This window comes from Triticum aestivum, chromosome 1D, assembly GCF_018294505.1.
Source record: "Triticum aestivum cultivar Chinese Spring chromosome 1D, IWGSC CS RefSeq v2.1, whole genome shotgun sequence".
Taxonomy (NCBI): Eukaryota; Viridiplantae; Streptophyta; class Magnoliopsida; order Poales; family Poaceae; genus Triticum; species Triticum aestivum.
Window position 1 is genome coordinate 70,999,333 of NC_057796.1, and position 19,942 is coordinate 71,019,274.

Here is a 19,942-nt window from a genome sequence, read left to right on the forward strand (position 1 = left end):
TAGCAGCAGTAGCGAAGGAATCGCTCGATCGGGTTCAGTTAACAGCCATCGATCGATCGCTCGGGTTCAGTAACGCGTAGCCTGCAGTGCAATCGCTCGGGTTCAGTTAGAGCCCAACGCCTCGCTTGGGTTCAGTCAGAGCCAACGCCTCGCACACACGCGCGTACGTGTACGAGAGAAACGCGCATCGCTCGGCCCCCGACCTCCAACCGTAACCGGGAACTCCCCAAAATTTTCCTCGCCCTCGCTTCTACCACGGTTTTTTCCATCATGGACGGCCCAAAGAATGTCATGCAGCTGCGTCTCCGACCCGCCCAGGACGAAAAGCCCATTTTCTGTCATGATTTTTTTTCATACAAGTAGGAGCCCACCACATCTATGATGATACCAGGTTTTGTCACAATTATCGTCATAGAAGTGTCATATGTATGACAGAAAAAAAATCGTTCGGCCCAAAATGTCACGGATATGTCTTTTTTTGTAGTGTGGGGTCCTCAAGTCGGATCTGACTGTTTCAGGAGGAGCCGGCATGAAGATGGAGTCTAATTCTGGCGACGGCTTGACAGACGGTTTGAGGAGGCGTTGCAGGGCGACGCCGGCTGGTATTGCTTGCCGGGTAGAGCCAATCCGTGCCAAAGCATCGGCTTGCTCGTTGTCGTTTCGTGGCACATGGAGGAACTCGCACCCTTCAAAGTATCCACTGAGTTGCTGGACGAGGAAGCGGTAGCTTGGCATATTTGCATCCTTGGCGTCCCAGTCGCTTGACGACTGTTGGACCACCAAGTCGGAATCACCATAGCACAGGATCCGGTGAATGCCGAGTTCCTTGGCAAACCGAAGCCCGTGTATGAGCGCTTCGTATTCGGCTACGTTGTTGGAGGCGGCAAAGTGAATTTGCAGCACATATCTAAGCTTGTCGCCTTTGGGAGAGGTGAGGACGATGCTGGCTCCCAAACCGGTGCGCATCTTGGAACCATCAAAGTGCATTCGCCAATGGGTGGAGTCCGGTGCTGGCAGCAGGTACTGGGTCTCGGCCCAGTCGACGAGGAAGTCGGCCAGTGCTTGGGACCTGATGGCGGTGCGAGGCTGGTAGTAGATGGTGTAGGGGGCCAAATCTACGGCCCATTTGTCACTCGGCCCGAAGCATCTCGTCTTCTAATGATCTCGGCAAGTGGAGTAGTGCAGACCACAGTGATTGGGTGCTCTTGAAAGTATGGCTTCAGCTTCTTGGCGGCAAAATGCACGCCGTAGCACATCTTCTGATAGTGAGGGTAGTTCTGCTTGGAGGCGGACAACACTTCACTTAGGTAATACACCGGCCTCTAGACTGGTAGTGCTTTGCCTTCTTCCTTGCGTTCCACAACTATGACTGTGCTGACCACCCGGCTGGTGGCGGCGATGTAGAGAAGCATGGGCTCCTTAGCAGTCGGAGCCACCAAGACAGGCGGAGTGGTCAACATCTTCTAGAGCTGGAGAAAGGCTTCGTCCGCCTTATCATTCCACTCGAAAAAAGTGGTTTTCTTCATGAGCTGGTACAAGGGAAGAGCCTTCTCGCCCAGCCGACTGATGAAACGGCTGATGGATGCCAAGCAGCCGGTGAATTTTTGCACGTCCAGCAGTCGGGTGGGCACCTCCATCCTCTCGATGTCCTTGATCTTCACAAGGTTGCACTCTATGCCGCGCTCTGAGACCAGGAAGCCAAGAAGCTGGTCGGCTGGTACTACAAAGACGCATTTCCCCGGGTTTAGCTTGATTTGAAATCGGCGCAAGTTTTCAAAGGTTTCTTTAAGGTCTTCTAGCAGCGTGCCACGCTTCTCCGTCTTCACCACTACGTCGTCCACGTAGACATGGGCGTTTCTGCCGAGTTGCTTGAAGAGACACTTCTGCATGCAACGCTGAAACGTGGCGCCGGCGTTTCTCAAGCCGAACGTCATGGTCAGGTAGCAGAAGGCTCCAAATGGTGTGATGAAGGCGGTCTTCAGCCTGTCGGCTGGGTTCAGCTTAATCTGATGATACCCTGAGTATGCATCCAAAAAACTCAACAGCTCGCATCCGGCTGTGGAGTCTATCACTTGGTCAATTCTTGGCAGGGCAAAGGGATCTTTGGGGCAAGCTTTGTTGAGGCTGGTATAATCGATGCACATGCGCCACTGCTTATTCTTCTTCAGCACAAGGACTGGGTTGGCTAGCCATTCTGGGAAGAACACTTCCATAATGAAGCGGGCTGCTAGAAGCCAGGCTATCTCTTCTCCAACGACTCTTCTCTTCTCTTCTGACAGGCGGCGCAAGGGCTGCCTGACCGGCTTGGCATCAGGTCGGACATGTAGCTTGTGCTCGGCAAAATCCTTCGGAACACCCCGCATGTCCTTGGGAGACCATGCAAAGATGTCTCGATTCTCACGGAGGAAATCGACAAGCTCGCTTTCCTATTTGCTTTCAAGGTTTGCACCTATGACAGCGTGCCTCTCTGGGTGCTCCGGGTCCAAGGTTATCTTCTTTGTTTCTTTTGCCGGCTTGAACGAGCCCTCAGCTTCCGACTCCTTGGGATCTGGCAACATTTCCGGCTGCTTGCCTACCATTGCCACAACCCGGTCAAGGAGCCGCTTCTCTGCTGCAATCACGAGGAACTCGGCTAGCCGGCTGCTATCTGCCGCACAGGCGGACGACTTCTTGTAGTCTCCGACTATGGTTAGGATTCCCTTGGTGCTTGGCATCTTCATCTTGAGGTAGGCATAGTGGGGGACCGCCATGAACTTGGCCAGAGCAGGCCGGCCAAGTAGCGCATGATAGGGGCTCTCAAGGTCCACCACCTCAAACCAGACTGGCTCTCGGCGGAAGTGATCTTTGTCTTCGAAGAGGACATCTATCTGGATCTTGCCGATTGGTGAGCAGGAAAGGCCAGGAACTATGCCATGGAATACAGTCCGGCTGGGCTGAAGCTGCCTCTGCTTGATTCCCAACTTCTCCATAGTGTCATGGTATAGGATGTTGATGCTGCTGCCGCCATCTATCAGGACTCGGGAGAAGCGAGCGGCCCACCTCTCCGTTGCGAAGGTGGCATCTAAGACCAAGGCATAAGAACCAGGAGAGGGCATCACCTCCGGGTGGTCATCTCTGCTCCAACTGATAGGCTTCTCTTACCAATGCATGAACTCTGGGGTCTCTGATGCTACCGCATGTACTTCTTGCTACCGTTGCCGTTTGCTGTGCTTATCGTCGGCCACACTGGTGAACACGACGTAAGCCCCATGCTCTTCAGGATACTCATCTTGTATTGCGCCGACTGGCCGAGCTGCCGGCTGCTGGGGAGGAGGAGGCAGCGGGCCGGCAGGCGGTGGAGGCAGGAGTCCATCACCCTTGGCGATTCTGGTGAGCCAATGACATTTCCGAGTGGTGTGGTTGGATGGCTTCGCGCCGCTGTGAAACTTGCAGGGTGCATCAAGAGTCTGCTCATACGAGAAGGCGGGCAACCAGTTGGGCTTGCCACCCTTCTAACGCTTGGGTAGAGCTGCCCTTCCGGCTCTTGGTCTTCGACCGTCGCTACCTGTCGGCTTGTGAAAGCCGGCTGCGTGGCCTTGCGCTTGTTGTATTCTGTTGCTGACGCCGACTGGTGTCACCAGCCGGAGTCCGAGGAGCTTGAGGAGCCACTTTGCTGGATGCGTCGACTTGAATCTCTGCCTTCATGGAGGAGTCGGCCGTGGTGTACTTGTCCTCTATGATCAGCAGTTCGTCGAGGGTCACCGGCTCGTCGCAGAGAAGCTTGTGCTTGAGCAGAGTGCCTTCTCTGCACCCGGTTGTGAAGTACTCAATAGCCTGCACCTCATGCACACCTTCGCAGGAGTTGCGCAACTCAGCCCAGCGCGTGAGGTAGTCACAAGTCGACTCGTTGGGGCCTTGGACGCACAAAGAGAGCTGGCGAGGCTTGGGCGGCCGCTTGTACATGCTGGTGAAGTTGCGGATGAAGGCTTCAGTGAAATCAACCCAGCTGTTGATGATGCGGGGCTTCAGGCTATTCAGCCATGTCTGGGTTGTGCCCTGGAGCATGAGCGGAACATACTTCACGGCAACTCGCTTGTTGCCGTACGCTATGCTGATGGTCGTGGAGTACTCGACCAGCCAGTCTTCCGACTTCACGGAGCCGGTATATTTGGGAGCGTGAACCCTTTGGGGAAGGGCTCATCTCTGATTCGGGGGCCAAAACAGGGCGGACCCAATGCGTCTTCTTCTAGCGCCAGGGATCGGTTGAGGCGGTCGATCCGGTCGCGGGCATCGTTCTCTCCGACTCCTTCTCGACGGCCAAGGCGGTCGCCGAGTGTTGGGTGGTCAACAGGCGGCGGGGAAGCGCGCCTCTCCCTGCGAGGGGGAGGGGGAGGCGGACAGTCGTCCCGTCGTTCCACTGCTCTCGGGCGGCAGTCTTGGTCGCGGTCGATGGTGATGCGGGTCCGGCTGCGGCCGGCAGCCGGCTCCTTGTCTCTACTATTGCGGACGCCACCAGTCGGCATCCAGGAGGTCGCGCCTTGATCTCGGCGAGGAGGCGGATCGTCGTTCCGCTGGTTGGGCGCTTCAGTGCGGCAGCCGGCCTCTTGCTGCTCGGCAGCTGCGTCAATGAGCCGTTGGACGCGCTCCGTCATGAGGCGACGCTCGTCGCCCTCGAACTTGTCCAGCCCGTCTGCTGCCGCCTGGGCAGCTCGTATATTCTCCGCGGGCATGGCGTAGACAGGCTGATCCGCCCCGAACATGCTGGCAGTGGTCGCGCCGCGCAGCTAGACCGTACCGATGCGGCTAGGCCCGCCAGGAGCCGGCGTGCCGCCAACGGCGCGGTCCATCTCGCGCTGGTAGGTCTCCGAAAGGTGTCTCGTGCTGGCTAGCTTCATGGCGCTCTCGACGAGCTGGACGCGGCGTGCTTCCAACGTCTCGGCGTCGGCATCTTCTGGGATGGGCGCAGCCAGGTCTTGCAACGCCGCCTCGAGCGGGTCTCGAGCAGCTCCGCCAGAGTCCTCGCCATGTCTAATGACAAGCAACTCCGTGACGGTGCTTCCGCCGCTGTGCTCGCGAGGAAGCGGCTCGTCGTAGACCACCACGTTGGTGGGGAACGCGTCAAGCGACGCCGTGTCGGAGCCGACAAGCATCGGGTCGGTGGAGCCAACCGACTCCAAGTCCATAGCAGGCTCGCTAACAACGTGGAGCTGGTCGAGGAGGCTGACGAGGCGGCTCTCGTGGCCATCTATGCCCGCGTCAGATACGGGCTCGCCGGAGAGGCGAATCTCGCCAACAAGATCGGCGAGGAAGCTCGCCGCGTAGGCGACCTCCGCGCCGTGCAGCGCGTCGGCACAGACGCCGTCTGGCGTGCCGGGCTGGCTGCGCTCGCCAGGAAGGAAAAGGGTTCCCGTCCAGAGCAGGTCTCCGTACGACGGTGCACCTTGCCCCACGGTGGGCACCAAATGTCGGGGGTTGGGTGCGACATATGCCAAAGGATGGCTTATCATGGTGGGGTGAGTAGAACGTCGCCGGTGCCCGGAAGCGGGATGAGCCGTAGACACGAACGCCGGCATACTTTACCCAGGTTCGGGGCTCTCCTAGGAGATAACACCCCTAGTCCTGCTCTGCGGGGTCTTCGCATGATCACTAAGGCACTAGTGAGTACAATGGTGCTCCTCGAGCTGTATGCTAGAGGTAGGAGAAAGCAAGGCTAGCTCTCCCCTCTCTCTATGTGTGAGTCTAATTCTAACAGGTTGGGAACCCTTTGCATGGGTGCCCTGCGGGGTTTATATAGGCCTACCCCCCAGGGGTATAATGGTAATCTAGCCGGGTGTAGGACCCGGCTGTCAGTGACTCTGGTCGCCGGCTTCTCCGCCGGCTGCTGGGGCCCGCCGACTGGTCTAGTACGGAGCCGACTGGCCGCTCCCGCCGCTCGCAGGTCTTGTCGGCTGCTGGTTACTGTAGCCGTAATGCTAATGACGCATACTTGGTCAGGGGAGCGTGGCTATAGTCCCGCCGCCTGGTGGGAGATCACTGTAGCCACACCGTGTCTCATCTGGTTAATGGCGCACGGACCCTGAGGGAGGAATGGGCCGCCTGCTAGAGGCCGGCCTCCCTCGGGTCTGACTGGTCAGGCTTCCGCCGTCTTCCGGGCTCTCTCTGCCTGGTAGGGCCCGCCGCCTGCACGCCATACCGACAGGCCATCATGGGAACAGGGCTCCGCCTGACAGGAGTGACGTCAAGGGTGGAGCGGCAACAGTGTCGCGTCGTGCGGAGATCTCCGCCTGTACGGGGCACTGTGGCCGCGCCTCGCCCTGGATATGGGGGTGATGGGTCACACTGTAGCCACATCCTGTCTTGTCTTCTTAATGGGGCGCGGACTCTGAGGGCGTCGTGGGCCGCCTGCTAGAGCCAGCCTCTCTGGAGGCCGCCTGCTAGGAGTCGGCCTGTCTTGGTGCCGTCTTCTGGAGCTTGGCCATCTTCCGGCAGCCGGCCATTTGAGCCAGCCGGCTACCAGAAGGCGGCGCTTCATTCCGGATGTTTGTGGGGCGCAGCTGGCCCAATGTCTTGAAAGGCTCAGGGACTCGGGTTAGGCTACCCGTGGCCCATTACTCCGACATCATGGAAACTAGAAGAACACGCTTTCACAAAGCAATCTTTTTTAGCACGCATATTAGCGGTTCTTTCTTTGCACTCATCAATGAAAATTCTCATGGCTTTGAGAGACTCATTGATGTCATGCTTAGGTGGAATAGATCTAAGTTTCGAAGAATCAACATCAAGAGAAATTATATCCACGTTCCTAGCCAACTCATCAATCTGAAGCAATTTTTCTTCAACCAAAGCATTGAGATTCTTTTGCGAACTCATAAATTGTTTAACACTACTCTCAAAATCAGAGGGCATCTTATTAAAATTTCCATATGAGTTGTTGTAGGAATTACCATAATTATTAGAGGAATTACTAGGAAACGGCCTAGAATTAAAGTTTCCTCTATACGCGTTGTTACCAAAATTGTTCCTACCAACAAAATTCACATCCATAGATTCATTATTATTCTTAATCAAAGTGGACAAAGACATATCATTAGGATCAGAAGAAACACTTTTATTAGCAAACAATTTCATAAGTTCATCCATCTTTCCACTCAAAACATTAATCTCTTCAATCGCATGAACTTTTTTACTAGTGGATCTTTCGGTGTGCCATTGAGAATAATTAACCATAATATTGTCTAGGAGTTTAGTAGCTTCTCCTAAAGTGATTTCCATAAAAGTGCCTCCCGCGGCCGAATCTAAAAGATTTCTAGAAGAAAAATTCAATCCGGCATAAAAAATTTGTATAATCATCCACAAATTAAAACCATGTGTAGGGCAATTACGTATCATTAATTTCCTCCTCTCCCAAGCTTGTGCAACATGCTCATGATCAAGTTGCTTAAAGTTCATAATATCGTTCCTAAGAGAGATGATCTTAGCGGGACGAAAATACTTAGAGATAAAAGCATCTTTGCACTTATTCCATGAATCAATACTATTTTTAGGCAAAGAAGAGAACCAAGTTTCAGCACGATCTCTAAGAGAAAACGAAAATAGCTTCAATTTAGCAATATCATTATCCACATCTTTATTCTTTGCATTTCACACTAATCAATAAAGTTGTTTAGATGGGTAGCGGCATCTTCACTAGGAAGGCCAGAAAATTGATCTTTCATAACAACATTCAACAAAGCGGTACTAATTTCACAAGATTCAGCATCGGTAGTAGGAGCAATCGGAGTGCTAATAAAATCATTGTTGTTGGTATTGGAAAAGTCACACAATTTAGTATTATCTTGATCCATCGTGACAAACAATCAATCCAACACACAAGCACACAAGAAGCAAGCGAAAAGAGCCTAACGGAAGAGGGGCGAAGAAAAGGCAAAGGTTTTCGAAAATCGTTTTAGAAGTGGGGGAGAGGAAAACGAGAGGCAAATGGCAAATAATGTAATGCGAGAGAGAAGAGTTTATGATGGGTACTTGGTGTGTCTTGACTTGGCGTAGATCTCCCCGACAACGGCGCCAGAAATCCTTCTTGCTACCTCTTGAGCATGCGTTGGTTTTCCCTTGAAAAGGAAAGGGTGATGCAGCAAAGTCGCGTAAGTATTTCCCTCAGTTTTGAGAACCAAGGTATCAATCCAGTAGGAGATAACACACAAGTCACCTAGTACCTGCACAAACAATCAAGAACCTTGCAACCAACGCGATAAAGGGGTTGTCAATCCCTTCACGGTCACTCGCAAAAGTGAGATCTAATAGAGATAGTAAAGTAAATATTTTTGGTATTTTTCTTGTATAGATTGGAAAGTAAAGATTGCAAAATAGTAAACGAGATGCGATGTAAATAAAAGAGATGCAATATAATAAGAAAGAGACCCAGGGGCCATAGGTTTCACTAGTGGCTTCTGTCAAGATAGCATGTATTACAGTGGGTGAACAAATTACTGCCGAGCAATTGATAGAAAAGCGCATAGTTATGAAGATATCTAAGGCAATGATCATGAATATAGGCATCACGTCCGTGTCAAGTAGACCGAAATGATTCTGCATCTACTACTATTACTCCACACATCGACCGCTATCCAGCATGCATCTAGAGTATTAAGTTCATAAGAACAGAGTAACGCATTAAGCAAGATGACATGATGTAGAGGGATAAACTCAAGCAATATGATATAAACCCCATCTTTTTATCCTCGATGGCAACAATACAATACGTACCTTGCTACCCCTACTGTCACTGGGAAAGGACACCGCAAGAATGAACCCAAAGCTAAGCACTTCTCCCATTGCAAGAAAGATCAATCTAGTAGGCCAAACTAAACCAATAATTCGAAGAGACTTGCAAAGATATCAAATCATGCATATAAGAATTCAGAGAGGAACCAAATAATATTCATAGATAAACTTGTTCATAAATGCACAATTCATCGGATCTCGGCAAACACACCGCAAAAGAGTATTACATTGAATAGATCTCCAAGAACATCGAGGAGAACTTTGTATTGAGAATCAAAGAGAGAGAAGAAGCCATCTAGCTAATAACTATGGACCCGAAGGTGTGTGGTAAACTACTCACGCTTCATCGGAGAGTCAATGGTGTTGATGTAGAAGCCCTCCGTGATCGATTCCCCCTCCGGCAGATCGCCGAAAAAGGCCCCAAGATGGGATCTCACGGGTACAGAAGGTTGCAGCGGTGGAAAAGTGGTTTTGTGGCTCTCCCTAATGTTTCTAGGGTATAAGAGTATATATATGTGAAAGAAGTACGTCGGTGGAGCTGCGAGGGGCCCACGAGGGTGGGGGCGCGCCTACCCCCGTGGGCGCGCCCTCCTGCCTCGTGGCCTCCTCATGGAGTTCCAGACTTCAACTCCAAGTCTTCTGGTTTGCTTTCGGTCCAAGAAAGATCATCGCGAAGGTTCCATTCTGTTTGGACTCCATTTGGTATTCCTTTTCTGCAAAACTCTAAGATAGGCAAAAAAAAACATAAACGAGCACTGGGCCTCCGGTTAATAGGTTAGTCCCAAAAATAATATAAAAGTGCATATTAAAGCCCATTGAACATCCAAAACAGATAATAAAATAGCATGGAACAATCAAAAATTATAGATACATTGGAGACGTATCATGCCTCTTTGGTGTGACAATGAAAGTGCCATCAAGATTTCTCTCAACCCGGTGCAACACTTCAAGACGAAGCATATTGAGATTCGGTATTACTTCATCCAGGATCACATTAGGCGAGGGGAGATCGAGCTCAACTATGTCACACTCATGATAACCTTGCAGATATTTTCACGAAGCCCTTGGATGAAGCAAGATTTCGCGAGTTAAGGCATGAGCTAAATATCATTGATTTGAGCAATGTGGCTTGAACCTTTGCACACCCCACCATACTCATCTTGATGTCTTGTTTAGGTGTAGGCATGGATATAGGGGTAGTGTTGTTCTCTCAATGAACTCTCCCTCTCCCCATTATGCATAAATTGATCAAGTCTTTAACATTTGCCATTTTTTATGGTACTTGTGCTTTAAAGAAGAGTTTTGGTCATGGGCCCAAGGATAATTCTTCGCGGTGCCATACCAATTGACTCAAACATAGGTGGCTCCGGCCACCGCCCTCTCTCTTTGAGAGGTTTTGGTTTGTGTTTGGTCCTCGTTGTCTTTTGCCTTCTTTTGAGCCGTGTTTGTGTTTGAATTGCCTCATGTGTGTGCTCTTTTGCATGTCCGGTTGCTTGAAGGTTGCATTGCAAAGGTCGTGTTTTTCTGTTTTTGTCGAAACATGCACTTTCTTGGGTTTACGGTACTACCGTGGCAAGCCAAGTACTACCGCTGGAGATGGGTTGCTCCTGTGCGTGCACAGCTGCGCCCCAGGCATGGTACTACCGCTTCCATCGCGGCAGTAATTTTTTTACTACCGCTGGAAGTGCGGTACTACTGCCCCGTGTGTGGTACTTCCGCCCAGGCGGTACTACCGCGCTGTCACGAGCACGTGGGGGTTAAGAGCGGGCAGGGGGAGTTCCAACTCCCCCATACCCATTCATCTCTTCCCCTCACCGCGTCTCTCTCTCCTGCCCAAGAACGGCGCCGGAGGACCTCGCCGGATCTCCGTCTCTGGCCGCTCTCCTCGCATTCCGACTGGTGGGATCGATCCCCACCTCGCCCTCTTGCCATGGAACTTGGTATCTCCCCTAGTCCCTCTCTCTTTGCCCCTTTGTTGTGTTTCTAGGTTTTGGGGAGATGCATGTGTAGTTCTTGTGAGTTTTGGCCAAAACTTTGCAAGAGGAGATTGTTGGAGAGTGCTAGTGCAATAGATATGTTATCTGGTGTGATGCAACAGTGTAGTTTTGATCAACGGTAGTATCGATCTACTTTTACGGATATTTCTAGATCCGTTCTTGCCGTTCTTGCAAGTTGATGTTCCGTATAGTACTACCGCTCCTCCTGGAGCGGTACTACCGCCCGCTCGTGCGAGAACCGCCCCATGCGGTACTACCGCCCGGTGCGCGGAAGTAAAACTCCATGCACGGTACTACCGTGCCAACCCGTCACAGTACTACCGCGGCTAGAGTGGATGTAAAATTTTACGTCCACATCCAAGCCCGGTACTATCGTTGGGTTAAAAGCTACTATGTTTTGTCCTCCCAATCTCATTTCTACATGTTTCATTTGGTTTTGGCCTTGGTCTTTGCAATAATCCTTCTCGTTTTTTCTCTTGTGTTTGTGTTGTGTGTCATAGGTGGTGGCTCCAGTTCCAATGTCAGGCATTCGAATCCCAGTCGAGACACAAGCTCCAAGCGGCTTCGCAATGAAGAAGCTCCTGAGGCGTCCAGTGCCCCACAACGCAGAGTCAAGACCACAGCTACCAAGATCAAGGAGCCAAATGTTGGCATGGATGAAATGCCTGAAGCGGAGTTTCTGATTCGAAGGAGGCTCAACCCCTACGTCAACCCTAGGTAGATCACAAGGGGAAATGACTTGTTTTGGACCAAGCAACAAAATCTCATCTTCCTAGATGTGATCAAGGCCAGACAAAACACCTATGTGCCAGTTCAGTGGATTGACATGGAGCATCTGAAGAAGCACCGGGCATATTTTGGTGAGACTCTGGATTTGGTGGAGCAGTTTGGCATTGAGGAGTTACTCACGTTCCACATGGACTTTGACCTGGAGAGCGTGGCTCAGTTCTTCGCTTCTGTCCACTTCCACACGGATGAGAAGCGGACTATGACTTGGATGACTAATGGGAAGAGGATGACTGCTGAGTGGAAGGAATTCATGGCTATGTTGCACGTTCGTGATGAGGGGCTCAATGTGCCCGTTGGTGTCCACCCACATGCCAACCCCGAGTCGGCCAACAAGAACAAGCTTCTACCCTACCTTGTTGAGAAGAAGTTAGCCAATGACAAGACGAATTTTGTGCTGAACCCGTTCCTTGACATCATGCACCGGATCTTCCGCAACACACTTTTTCCTCGCATAGGCGACAAGGACAAGGTGCATGCCTTTCTTGTGGATATGATGCTCATTTGTGAGGAAGCTCGTCGCAAACAACATGGACTACTTGATGTCTCTCATATCATGTGGTGTGAGCTGCAGTTTGTTGTGTTCAATCGTAAGGTGCCCATCTATGGACCTTACTTGCACCTCTTGATCTCGAAGACTTGGGAGAAGCTCTTTCCGGGTGAAGAGTTTCTTGCTCCCAACTGGATTCGCCATGAGCCTATCAAGCTACGCATCAAGAGCAAGTGGGCTAATACCACGACCCGGGCTAAGGCTGAGGCTGCACAGATGGATGTTGATGAGGATGAGGTTGAGGAGGAGGAGGCTGAGGACAGTTCTGAGGGGTACGCTCGTCCCTCTGCTGAGCCGTCTTGGGCTAAGAAGCTCAAGGCCAAGATGAAGGCTATGTTCTGCATGCAGGCCAATTGACAGTACAAGGCTCGTGTGAAAACTAAGATGGCTCGTCGTCGTGACAAGGCTATTCTGAGGCAGGTTGGTCTTGAGGTTGAGAGTGGCTCCGAGGAGAGGATCACAGATGAGGAACCATGGACCAGACAGCACTGCCGGTGCAGTGGGTCTGAGGAGGATACTGGAGTTCGTTCTTCATCTTGTGCTGCAGAGGAGTCTGAGGAGGAGGAACATGACTGGTGATGCCTTGGAGTTCTACCACCACCTGTGTCGTAGGTGTCCTCTCTGCCTTTTTGGTGTCTCGATGCCAAAGGGGGAGAGAGTGTAGGATTTGCGAGTCTTGTGTCGCTTTACTTTCGTTCTGTTGAACCTTCGTTGCTTTGGTTTGTTGGTTTGTGGTTGTGTTCATGTGAGACCAGGAGACTATCATATGGTGTGAGACGTATTGCCCTCAATCTTATCTTATTGTCTAGTAAGTTTAGTAGATTGTGAGCTTATTCTATCTTGTGCCCTTTACTTCATGCTCACTTACTTTACCTTGCCTCCATGCTTAGTGTCACTTATATTGTTGCAAGGTTTGCCTTGTCTATAAAATATAGAGGGGGTGTTGATCCTAGTATTTGTGTCGTGCAGTCCAAAGCATATCTATAGAGTGCACACATCTAGGGGAGCTTGTCTATATTTTATAGATGTTTGGTTTGCTTATGTTCATTTTATATCCTTATGTGCAAATCCTGTATTGTCGTCAATCCACCAAAAAGGGGGAGATTGTAAGGGCATATTTCTCCCTATGTGGTTTTGGTGATTGATGACAATGCATTTGCGGACTAATCGTGTGCATTGAGCATTTCAGATATCTCATGTCTAGGCACAAGACGATTCGGTGTTCCTCGGAGCCTATCGAAGACGGCGGTTTTCTACGTTTCTTTTCGGTGGACTTGAGTTGTAGGAAAGTCGTACTATTAAGAGGGGGTCTGCTTCGGAAAGGTTAGGGTGGAATCAACACGTACACATCTGTTCCTTTGCACCATCTTTCCTTCTCTTCTTTGGAGCACCGATTGTTTACCCCTATCTCTGCGAAATGAAGGCTTTCAAATGCTTGAGTGTCTGTGGCATGCGGTAGTACCGCTCAAGGGAGCAGTAGTACCGCAGGGCCTTGCGATAGTACCGCTCAAGGGCGCGGTAGTACCGCTCCCGGTGAGCGGTAGTACTGCTAGCTCCGGCCCTGACACTGGCGCGTGCGGAAGTAGGTACGGAAGTAATTTTTTACTTCCACCCCCACGCGGTAGTACCGCTCCCTGCCAGCGGTAGTACCGTGCCGGATTTTTGCACAGTCCTCAAATCAGCGGAAGTAGCCACGGACGTAATTTATTTAGTTTGTGCCTCTCCAGCCCAATTGAGCCCTACCTTGCGGTAGTACCACAAGGGCGCGCGGCAGTACCGTTCCGGCAGTTCTACCGCTCGTTGCTATATGCCACAGGGCCTCATCTGGTCACTGCCGCTCTAGCGGTAGTACCGCAACTCCTTGCGGTAGTACCGCGAGTATGTGTGGTAGTACCGTGTGTCGCGGGCTAAATGAGTGTGTCGGCGTTCTGGGAACGAGGGTCCCCAGACTTGCCTGCCTGCGGCCCACGGCGAGGCTAAGTCAGCGGGCCGTACGGCCCATCTTCATCAACAAGGCATCCGAGACCCTCGCGAGGGGCCAAGCCTCGCGAGGCGGATGACGCAAGACCTCCTCAGGAGTGTCTTGGCCAGGCAGGCTCATGAGGAGCGGAGATATCAAGGCGGGGCAAACCTCACGAGGCTCTCGTGACATGAGCCATGACGATCGGCACCAGGCGGGCGCCAGCGCGCGCAGCGTCCTTGTTTCCTCTTTGGTGTTAAGGAGGCAAGCGTAGGCGGGGAGTACCGAGGCATCAGGCAAAGGTTGCCATATCGCTGCAACAAGACCAAGACCAGAAGGACGGCAGGACGGAGGTCATCATGGAGCCCAAGACGGTGTCACCACCAGAGCCTTTCGCAGGCGAAGACCACTTTTGTCAGGATAGCTTGTACTAGCTGTCCCCCTTCAAATTTGCTCGCCGTTGTTGGCTCCCTTCCCGCTCAATATTTGGGGAGAGGACCAGGGCCTATATAAGTAGAACTAGCCACCACAGTAGGGGCATCTCAGCTTGATCTGATTTGATCGAGAGCCGACCCTAGCCACAAGAACACCTCAACCTTAGGAGGCTGTTCTTCCCCTTGTACTGTTCATCATCAGCCCAAGAATCAATCCACCACCACCACACTGGAGTAGGGTATTACACCACAACGGTGGACCGAACCATTATAAATCTCGTGTCTTTCTGTGTTGCGAGTTCGTCGAGTTTGTCCGTGAGATCTTAGTGAGCTAGGGCGTGGATCGGTAGGAGGAAAAGACTTCGCACGCACCCCAGAGTTTGAACCTTAAGGGTTTGCCGGAACCCCATATCCTACATTTCACGCGCCAGATAGGGGTGCGCCGGAGCTTCTTCTCCACCAATCGACCTGCCGACGCTCCGTGGCCATGATGTCCGGCGACCCAAGGGCTGACTCCGACCGCTGGGCAGCCTGGCCGGCCCGGGCGGCGCCACCTGCCCACGAAGCCCTCGACCCCGCGCTCCAGGCAGCGCGAGCGTCGTCCAACGCTGCGGGGCGTGGGCGGCGCGGCCAAGCGTCGTCCACCCTCACCCCGCGGCAAGTGCGAGCCGCTGCAAGGGCGGCAAGCCATGCCGCAGCGATGGCGCCACATTCACAGCGGGAGCAGGCAAACATGCGAGCAGCGCTCACGGTGGCGCGGGAGCTGCTGCGGTGCCGGCTGATGGAGAGCGGCCGGGATGCACTGCTGGAACGCGTTGCCGAGCTGCTGGATGCAGCGGCGTCGGGAGCACCGCCCTTCTGTCATCAGGTTCCTCCTCAGGCCACTACAGGGTCTCACGGCGGGCCCCGCCGCAACCACGCGCCATCAGGTGTGCCAGGGGGCTTCGTCAACACCAGCACGGCCGGCGGCGCCGGGGGCTCTGCTGCCCCCATGCCGCCCGCGACAAGCATGAGCACAAGCGTCGCCTCCCATGGCCCAAGTGGGATGCCGCGCTATCATCCTCAGGACGCCACGCTGGGCCGGGCAACATGGAGTGTGGGGCACTACGGCGAGGTGTTCGGGGTGACGGCCCCGGAAGCCTACGTGCCCCGCATGATGGACCAGGATTACGCACAGGAGGACGATCCTGGCTCGTTCATCGGAGAAGGTTGGGAAGAAGAGGCGCTGGGAGTTGAGGCCTTCCAGGAGCCGCCGGGGAACCACCACGACCGCGTGTGCAACGACAACTACAGGGTACCCCTAATCCCCCAGGAGCAAGCTTACGCTAACCATGAGTCGCAGGAGGAACAGATCACCACAACGGCTGGCGGCCCCAGCTCGGCGGCCTCCCTGCCAGCAGGGGGATCGCGTTGGGGGCTGCAGGAGAGGGGTCGGGAGCCAGGCCCCTCCCCACGGTGCGCGAAGCTAGGGGACACCCGGAGGTAGGCCCTCTGCCGGCGAGCCTTCCCCCGGCAGAGGACCCGTGGTCGCCGAGGGCACCGCTGGCGTCCCCTTTTCCCTCTTTGTGTCGTCCTGGTAGCCGGTCGGCTCAAAGGTGGTCGAGGGTGGCGCAAGGCGGGGCCCTCGTCTGGCGATATGAAGCAAGGCCGGTACCTGTGAAGAAGGCCCAGTGCCTGTGAAGCTCGCCGCCCGTGACACTCTCACGTAATAATGAGTTGGGGCTGTGCACGCCCCGGAGTCTCAGGGGTGCCTGCCTCAGGCCCTGGGGCTCCCTCCCACGCCTAGTGGCAGCACTTAGCTCCGCGCTGATGAGAAGACTTGAAGACCAGAAGACTAGACTAGGTGCCGGACGCGGCCATTTGCTTTGGATCTCTCTTTCTGTAGCTTTGCTTTCTGGATTTGGATTTAAGTTGAAGCCAAGTTTTTGATGCGGGGGGGTGCCTCTTCTCGTTCGAGCAGTTTCTTACTTTCTGGACTTCGTTTTGTCTGGGACTCATGTCCGACGCCTTCCCCTCACGAGCCCCTCGCGAGCAGGACTGCGCGAAGCACACGCGCGCCGAGCGCGCGCTAACGCTGCAACTGGCACTTGCCTCTTGCGGGGCCCCTTCTGACAGGTCGACAAGCTCCGCAGGATTCTTAGAAACTCGTAGCCTCGTGACCCAGCTCGAGGCTGGCGTTGACTAAGGTAAACCACAACGGAAACTCGCCCCTGGACTCATGAGTCCACGAGGGCCCAAATTCAATACCGCATACGAAAGTAAAGGCTGCAGCTTGCTTACATGAGGGGCTCCCCCTCTCAAAATGCTCTTACAAGTTTTCCACGGGCCACGCCCGAGTTTTTGCGTACAGGATAAAACGACAGGAGAACATGGGATCAACCAGATATGTCACTCGCTACATCGCCCTCGGACGCGTCACTCGCGTCGTCGTCATCTTCGCCGGCACCGTCGCCATCGTCAACCACGTCGCCTTCGTCTGCGGCGACCATCGCCGCGTTGTCGTCAGAGGCAAAGGCTCTGACCAGCGCGTCCACGTTGTCCTCCACTCACCGCGCCAGATCGCCCCGGACGGCCTGCGGTACGGGGGCAATGGCGGCATCGAAGTCGAAGTCGGGGAAGGTGTTCCTGAGGTGGCTGAAGACATGGGATAACGCGCGCCCGAGCAGGCCCCGACTTCTCTCCTCCATGAGCCGGCGAGCCCTGTTAGACCGGGTTTCCAGGCGCGTCACCACGTCGGTGAAGAAGGTCAGGTGGCTGGCATAGTCATTCGAGTGGGGGGCAGGTGCATTCTCGTCGCAGATGTAGCCCAGGGCTGTATTGGCCCTGTTCCGGAGATCCTGAAGCATAGGAGCATGCTCGCGCTCCAGCGTCTGACATTGGAGCACTTCCTCCCTGTTTTGTTGTGCGACGGCCTCGGCGTCATCGACCCGCTCACAAAGAGAAAGCAGCTCGGCGCGGGCGGAGGCCAAGTCCGCCTGCGCTGTGACCAGGGCGGCAGCCGTGGCCTCCGCACGCCTCTCAGCCTCGTCCAACCTGGGCCTGAGGGCAGCAGCCCTGCCCGCACCCTCTGTACCTGCGAGCTTCAAATTCAAGTCATACCTTCCCTCCAGGTCTGCGCGAACCTCGGCCACCTAGCGGTCCACCTCCTCCTGGACCCTGGCCTCACGAACCCTGACGGCATCTTCTACTTGGGTAACTTGACGCTCCCTTGTCTCCAATTGCTCAAGCTCGAGGCTGCGTTCCACGGCCTCCAGCGCCAACGCCTCCTCGCGCTTCCGGGCCTCTTCCTCCTCGGCGGGCGTCCCCCTCAGCGACGCAAGGGCGGCTCTGCGCGCCTCCACCTGCTGCTCTAGGGACGCGCTCCAGGCATGGAGCTCCCACGCGCACTTCTCCGCGGCCTCGCGAAGGCGGTCGGCCTCACGAGCCTCCTCCAAGGCTTGGGAGCAAGCCTCGTGGGAAACCTTGAGGGACGCCTCAGCCTTCGCATTGTCAAGATCACGCTGGTAGCGGCCAAGGTTGATAGCCACCCTCAGCTTGCGCCGTCCCTCCGCCAACCGGAGACCTTCAGCCTCAAGGCGCGAGTCGACACCTGCGAGCTCTTCACCAAGCCGGCTCATCGCGACCATCGCCTCCTGGAAAAGCTCATGTCGAACGACGCTCCGCCCGCGCTCGAACTCGAACGCACGGCCCACCTCGTCCATCGCCTCGGGGGCTGCGGATGGGGTATCGAGCGGCGCATCACCTCTCGGCAGGGGGCTGGCGCTGCACCTGACGTCAACCAGTCCTCGCGAGGGGCCCAAGCCAATCGGGGCTCGCTGCTTGAAGAAGAACCGAAGATCCAAGCCAACCAGCTACTGTCCATGACCAAAGGAGGGGTCTTGGGCACGCCCGCCAAGCTCCACACCAGACCATGGGCGAGGGGCGACAAAGCCGCGGGTTCCATGCGCCATGAAGGCAAGAGTGCTCCTTCAACCGACCCCGCTCCAGGGGCAGCAAGCGGACTCGGAGCGCTCAAGGCCGACGGGGGAGTCGAGGAAGGAGGAGGTCGTTTCTCAGAAGGCGCAGCCACCTCAACGGAAGGAGCCCTGAAAAACTAACGTCGGGAAATGGAAGCAGCACACAAGGAGTCACAGCGATACGGTACTTACACGTCGACGGCGATGTACTTCCTCCGCTTCAGCGGCCCGAAGATGTTGTTGCCGCTCGAGGATCCTTTCCTGTTGCGGAGCTCCTCGAAGTCCACGCAGAGCCGACCGAAGCGCTGGACATGGCGGTCTGCGCGGGGCGAGGCCGAGGAGGAGCTCGGAGGGCCTACTTCAGGGGTGCCCGGCTGCGGTGAACAGTCGGGTGCCGCCTCACCACAACCTCCCGAGGCTCCCGGAGCCTTGGCCTCGGGAACCGCATGCCGCACCTCCGCAGCGTCCAACGTCTCGGGAGAGGGGACGCAAGCTCCCGAGGACGACGCCCCAGGATCACTACACGGCATGTGCTCCTCAGCACTTGAGCCACCAACCTCCGCCCGGGCTCGCCCTCCTGCACCCTCACCTGGGGCGAGCTCGGCACCGGCAGCAAGGAAGGGAACCACGCCGACGGGGTTCTCGCGGGGCCCCACCAGGCCGATCGGCCGCAGCCCCCACTCATCAAAGGAGGGCATGCTCTCGGCAAATTCATCCTTGTTCTTGCAACGGTACAGCAGGCAGTTCTTCCCAGGCAACTCATCCGGCAAAGGGACACCCATCAGGACCTTGAGCACTGTTTGCTGCATCTCGAGAGGGAGCCCGGACTCCTGAAACCTCATATGGTCCTGACTGCTGAGAAAGGTCCACATCGGGCGAGAATGGCGCTAAAGCGGGGCTACCCGGCGCTTGACGACTTCCTTCACCACCATGGGCGCGGTCACGCCGCAGTCCTTCAGCCTCCTCAACCTGAACCAGACAGGGGCTCATGAGCTTCTCGTGGCCCCAACTGGAGTTGGGAACAGCGGGCCCTGGCGGAGCATGAAGCAGAGGGCTGAGCACGCCGGCATCGACGAACACCCACCGTGTCCGAAACTCGCTCGCAGACGGAGGAAGCTCGAAGTCGATCCCCGCGCTCGCCGTCGCGGCCACGGCTTGGAAGCTCACGCACCCCGAGCATTACTGGGGCCGATCAGATGCAGTGAGAAGAAATGACGAAGGAGGGCCACCGAAGGAGCGATACCCACCATGGCTTCGCACATGAAGGCGAAGACAGCAAGAAGAGTCACCGATTGAGGGTCAAGATGCAGCATGTGGATCTGATAATGCTCGAGCACCGCGTTGAAGAAGGCGGAGAAGGGAGGAATCAGGCCAGCCTAGAGGGCATCTATGAAGATTGGGACTTCAGTGGCTGCCCGAGCCATGCGAGTGCGAGATGCAGGCCAAGCCACCGTCTCTCCCCACTCGTTGAAGCTAGAAGCAAGCATCAGATGCACCTT